Source organism: Amphiprion ocellaris, chromosome 1 (genome assembly GCF_022539595.1).
Source record: "Amphiprion ocellaris isolate individual 3 ecotype Okinawa chromosome 1, ASM2253959v1, whole genome shotgun sequence".
NCBI classification, from domain to species: domain Eukaryota; kingdom Metazoa; phylum Chordata; class Actinopteri; family Pomacentridae; genus Amphiprion; species Amphiprion ocellaris.
In genome coordinates, this window is record NC_072766.1 from 24,897,432 (window position 1) to 24,903,938 (window position 6,507).

The 6,507-nt window shown below is 37.6% G+C and overlaps 1 long non-coding RNA gene across 1 annotated transcript; it reads right to left on the reverse strand.

The window, feature by feature from the left end:
• Positions 1–478: 478 nt before the first annotated feature.
• On the reverse strand, positions 479–1,803 carry LOC129349058 (uncharacterized). Its single transcript, XR_008601900.1, has 2 exons — positions 802–1,803; positions 479–699 (listed from the first exon to the last, which is right to left on the reverse strand). It is a non-coding gene; the product is annotated as an uncharacterized LOC129349058 (long non-coding RNA).
• Positions 1,804–6,507: the final 4,704 nt, after the last annotated feature.

The window sequence follows — 6,507 nt, forward strand, 5'->3', positions numbered from 1 at the left end:
TTCACTTTTTGAATGGAATTACTGAAATAATGAACAACTTTTTTCATGATATTCTAATTATATGACCAGCACCTGTAGTTGTATATAGTTTTACTTTTAGCCCTCCACTGTAGGAGAGGCCCACCACAGTTTGTACTTTGCACATTGTAAATAGTTTTGATTTTGCTGCTGACTAATAAACTATTTTGTGACTTATGTGATTGCATCATAACTTTTCATTTTGTCTGTTAAGATACTGGTAGGAAAAGAGTCAACAGTCTGAACCAAACAATTCTATATTCCCTAATAATGCATTTATGTTTAATGGGATTTAACATGTTTTAACACAGACTCCTTTATGGTTCATAATTCTGGTGACTGAATTACACCAAAGCAATACTGATTTATCAAACTGGAATTTTCTTAAAACAGCTGTTTTAATGTTTTGGCGTTTAATTTTTTATTTAATCTTGCTAACCTTCACAAACAAACAATAGCATAGACACATCTACAAAAGTTTATTGTCAGAATTGCATTAAAGAAAACAATAGCGGTCCGGGGACAGAAAAACACAAGTATAACAAGAAGAATAACTTTGCATGACACGTAGTGCATCAGTGCATCCTGTACATCTCTGCCCTCCTCCTCTACACCTTGTGCCACTGCAGGCTCATGTGCTGCTGCTTCAGGTAAATCCCATGAAGTCTCATCAGAGAGCATCTGAAACACATACACAGCATACATATTTTAATACCTAATAGCGACAAACTGCAGCCATTACAGGACTGATACACGATAGCTAGCGAACTAGCATTAGCTTACCCTCATATGTCGTCTCGTTCATATCCTCGTCTTCGGCTTGATACTGCTGCATCGCCTCCCAAACTCTCCTGTGTGTCTCCTGAGTGTTTCGACTCGCCGCTCTCAGCTTTCTCCGACTCTTCTATTACTCTGAATCTGACAGAAAGCCACAGACCGAGCAGCAGGTGTACTATCGCCTCCACGTACATTGTTGCATTGCGTTTGTGTCGCACAGAAATGACGGTAAGGGACTTTCGGGCCACCGTGCTATGACGACTCAACCCACGATGAGGTGGTTCTCAATGTAATGGAAAAACAACTAAACCGAGACGAGCCGTGGCGCGCCGAGTAGATGCTAAAGGAAATGCTAAAGGAAAATTTGTCTTGCACCGCATGTATCAACATTTGGGAAAGAGGACCGAGTCTTTAGCAGTTGCTAATAAAGTTTTGTTTTATTGAGTATCCAAACCAACGTAGAGGTGAATAGCGCCACCCAGTGTATCGGAATGTGTTCACAAGCTCTGCGTCAATCCATTATCTGGAATCGATTTGCCTTGACTTGATGTGCAGGGTAACCAATCAGGTGTTAGGATCCGCCCACCGACTTTGACGGGCGAGGTTGACAGATAAAATAAATTCATGATCCACTGCAACACAAGGACCATGAAATAATTAATTAAATAGTGAAATAATGAAATATGTTTTTTACTTAAAATGAATTGGTATTTTAATGAATTAATGACATATTTAATAACACATTTATGTATTTAATTCCAATTTTAATTAATTAATGACATATTTAATTCCAATTTTAATTAATTAATGACATATTTAATTATTTAATGATATATTTATTTAATAACACATTTAAGTATTTAATTCCAATTTTAATTAATTAATGAAATATTTAATTCCAATTTTAATTAATTAATGAAATATTTAATTCCAATTTTAATTAATTAATGACATATTTAATTAATTATTTAATGATGTATTTATTTATTTAATTTTGGCACTTTTAGTCCTCCATACAGTCCAGCCCAATTTTTATTTTTTATTTTATCCTGCACCAGAACATGTCATGATCGTACCGCAATAAGGTGGTGGTTAGACGTGGAAACACTAACCTGTCATTCACTATTGCCTGACTGCATTCATGCTCAGTTAAGAAGGTCACTACAGAGAGTAGCCTTCATACTGTACAGACAATTTTGTAGATTTATTTTGTATTACTTCTGAAATTGCAATTATTATTTCATCCTACTGACATACAAATTCCTGTTGAAACACTATGCACTGGAATCACCTGACTGACTTCACATCGTTCTCTCTCCATCTACACCAGCTCACCTACAACTCTGTCAAACACTGTAAGACTACTCAACACTGCACAATGGGGTTAATAAACCCTACGTGCTTGAGCTGGAAGCTGAAACTGAAGAAAAATATTGATACAGAAGGCCCTGTCCTGCAAGCTGATAGGATAGGTTCTTAAGGTTTGCTGCATATGAAACCCCAACGTTTTAAATCTATGCTTTTGAGACTGCCAGCGGTTCACTGCAGTTTCAAGGTAGAAATGCTATGACATGGCTTTGACTGCTTATTTCACTAATGATGTGTCTTCCAACACATTAAAAACCATATGGACATGTCAGCAGGGGATTAAAAATCTGACACTCGTCTGAGGAGCTAAAAAAAAAAGGTAGACTACAGTTAAACACATTTTGCTGTGAGACTGCAGTTTCTGACTTCCACTGTGCTTAGAAAAAAGACAAGAAAAATCTCTCAATGCAGGTTTTGGTAAACCACTGCACTGAGAGAATCAGGAGAAGGTAGTGGTTGAATAGTCGTTTTTTTTTTAACTTAAGGAGGTTCCTATAATTGAGTGAAATTACCCAGTAGTAGGTGGCAGCCACAATAAAAGCTAATTAAATTCTCTAAATGTCAAGGAAACGTGCTACAATGCTTCCTATCTTATCTTTTTTTTTTTTTTTTTTTTTTACCATTGGATACACTGGACCATCTTTTATGAAACAACGGGACATCAGGCTGTCCTGCAATTCCCTGTGGCAGCGATATTTACAGCGATACGCGATCCACGACAGAATCCCACTGACAACAACAGTTGCTAGTGTTGGTGCAGTCAGATTCCTTGTGATGTTTTCTATCAAGGTCATAGAGGCATTTCTCACAAAAGACATAAAAGACTTCCTTTTTCCACCTGAGAAATATTGTAAAAATCAGGAACATCCTGTCTCAGAGTGATGCAGAAAAACTAGTCCATGCATTTGTTACTTCTAGGCTTGACTACTGTAATTCCTTATTATCAGGTTGTCCCAATAACTTTCTGAAACATCTACAGCTGATCCAAAACGCTGCAGCCAGAGTACTGATGGGAGTTAGCAAGAGAGATCATATTTCTCCTATATTGGTTTCTCTTCATTGGCTCCCTGTTAAATCTAGAATAGAATTCAAAATCCTTCTTCTGACATATAAAGCTCTTAACAACCAATCTCCATCATATCTTAAAGACCTGATAGTACCATATTATCCTAGCAGAACTCTTCGCTCTCAGACTGCAGGCTTACTTGTTGTTCCTAGAATCTCTAAAAGTAGAATGGGAGGCAGAGCCTTCAGTTATCAGGCACCTCTCCTGTGGAACCAGCTCCCAGTTTGGGTTCGGGAGGTGGACACCCTCTCTATTTTTAAGACCAGGCTTAAAACCTTCCTTTTCGACAAAGCTTATAGTTAGGGCTGACTGGGTGACCCTGACGGGGTGAGCTGGTGTTTTCATTTGCACAACTGACTTCCCCTCTTGACGTCCCTTTAGTCTGCCCCTAGTTATGCTGCTATAGGCCTAGGCTGCTGGGGAACCTCTCTTGATGCACTGAGCCCTTCTCTAACTACCTATGTATTTACTATATATACCATTATTGCATTACATTCACTCTGTTTCTTTCTGTGTCCTTTCTCCAAGTGTCCCTGGTCCCAGAGCTGGATGCATCAGATGTGTGGTTGTTCTCCCACCAACTGGCCTAATCTCCATCTGTGGGATGCTGCTGCTGACCTTCCTCCAGCCCACTGCTTCCAGCTGCCCATTTCCACCAGTTGACTCTGCATCACCCTCACTATACTTGATATGCCCTCTTACATACTGCTTGAATTTTACTACCAGCTATATATGTAGTATATTTAATGCCAGAGCCGTACACCATAGCAGTAAACTATGACTCAATCTCAGCTTGTACTTTCTATGTATCATCTAGCTTATTATACATGTATCCAATTGTGTGTTGTATGTTCCTTGTTCCCCAGCCCCCTCCTTTTTTTCCCTGTTAAAAGGGTGTTTTCCTTGCCACTGTCACCTTAGGGCTTGCTCTGGGGGTCAGGTATATGGATATGGGTTCTATAAAGCGTCTTGAGACAATTTGACTGTAATTGGCGCTATATAAATAAAATTGAATTGAATTGAATTGAATATGGGTCATTCCACAATTGGAGGACATTTTACATCCTACATCAACTTTTAAGTAATCCATGTATAAAATATTAAAACATGCAGTCTGGAGTTTCCCCTACAATGCCATTTTTCTCTTGTCCCACCCCAATGACCAAATTGAATCTCAAATAAAACAGTTAAAATGAAATCTAAACCTCCTTTTTGTGTTATTTTTTTTCATTGATGTCTCTTGTAATTGTGGGAACAGTTTTTTAATCAACATAATATTTTAAATAATTATCATGCATGCTAACATGTTATGTGTCCCATAAAATGTTAGCAAAACCTTTTTAGCAGGTAGAAGAAGAAGAAAACAGTGAATCACATGATACACTAGAATTAACATCATCAAACAGTTTTGTAAAAGAATGGGAAGAGCAAAGGTACGTCCTCTCTTCTATTTTTCATATTTTCAGAACATTGTCAGCCTTGACTGAATGTCTCACTCTACCTCATGCAGCCCTGTTATGCTTATTATCAGGAAAAGACCATTTCTTTAGTTTTTCTTTACTTTTTTCCACCACTAATTTTGTCCTCTTAGTTAGCAGTAACAGCTAGCTAAATGTCTAGCTTTTACTCCTGTGAAAACTCTAACATTAGCATGGATTTGCAACCCTATTCCTGTGATTAGAGTAGGGTTAGCAAACAACAAATAAAATATGTAATAAAAATGGTACCACTGATGTGTAAGCTGAGTCAATCAAACCTTTGATAGTTTATCACCTATTATTGATGAATATGTAGCAGAAAATTGCAAAAGAGAAGGTTTATTTTTCAAAAATTTTGAAGCCCAAATGTCCCCCAATTCTGGAATGACCCATACAATGTAGCGCTTTTGAGTATTTGGCCCTAAATTTAGCAAGTCCAGCTTTAGGTGTTTAATGCTGTACCTGTGAAGCTTCTTTGTTGACAGCTGACCTGTTATTGTGCTTATTTGGATCACTTTTCCAAATTTCATAAGCCCAAAAACATAGTTTCTTACACAGTACCTCTGACAACAAAAATACTCTAGGGTAAAATCACACAGTGTCTGCTGTCAAGACAGCTGGACATGCTGATTACCAACATTTTTATGTCAGAAGGATAATAGTAACAGTTGTTAGTTCAGCATGCCACTCCCTGTGCTAAATTGTCTGCTCAATTCAATTTGCTGCAGCCAGTTTTCCTTCGTAAAATACAGTCTAGTCTTATTTACTGCACACTTGTATGGGGGTTCCAAACAGCAGCTGCATTTTGCAAAAGAGCACGGAACACATGCTGATTTTTTTTTTTTTAAAAAGTACAAAAGTGTACTTCTTCTTTAATTACTTAATTACAAATAAATTTAGTTGTTTTTTCTTTTTCTTTCCTTTTTTTATTGCATTCTACCAATTCATTTTAATGACTTTATCGTGTTTCATCTTGTTTTTTACACTTTGTAATTTCATCATCGCCATTATCTGAGCTGTTTATTGTAGTCTTTTCTCTCTTTCATTCTCTTTCCCCTTTCCTCCAGTCTAGTCATGGGGAGGACGGAGAGAGGTTGCAGATTTGTCGGAAAGAGATAAGAGCTCTTATCTTCCTCCTGCCAGACGCTGAGAGACCCGATCCAATCGACACCTGGTTAAAACAATTTATCGACTTTTACACCAAAGCCTCAATAAGACATGGGTTCAGAGGGGATGGAGGTACAGAGGGCTCTTTTTGTTAAATGCCACGTCTTGGAGGAACAGGGCACTGATTAAAGTGGGTGAAGGTTTTTTTTTGCTTTGTTTTCTTTTTTTTTGTTTGTTTTTGGAGGAGATCTGAGGGGCAATAATAGTGAGGAAAGTTTTGAGACTGATGTCAGAAAAGATTTAAATTGTCCAAATTAAAACAACACTTGCATGTGGTATGTGTTTTGGGAAGCAGCACACATTGAATAGAAAACAAGTTCATTTAAGTTGTTCTATGAATTTTTTTCAGTGCATGCTTTCGAACTATGTGGAAATATTCACTGAATTAGAGAAAAAGTGTATCGCTGACTCCACCTTTAAATGACTGCTCACATACATGCAACACTCATTCTACTTAACATTACACAACTTCGTTAAACCGAATGAATGATCAAACAGGCAAAGTACAGTAAAAAGTTATTGTTTCCGAGTGCTTCATTATCTACATTTTTGAACTTTTCTTTTCTGAGCCTTGTTATTGCTCAGTTGCTAGTGCGGGGGTGGTGCTAGCTACCACACTGTGTGTGAAAAAAT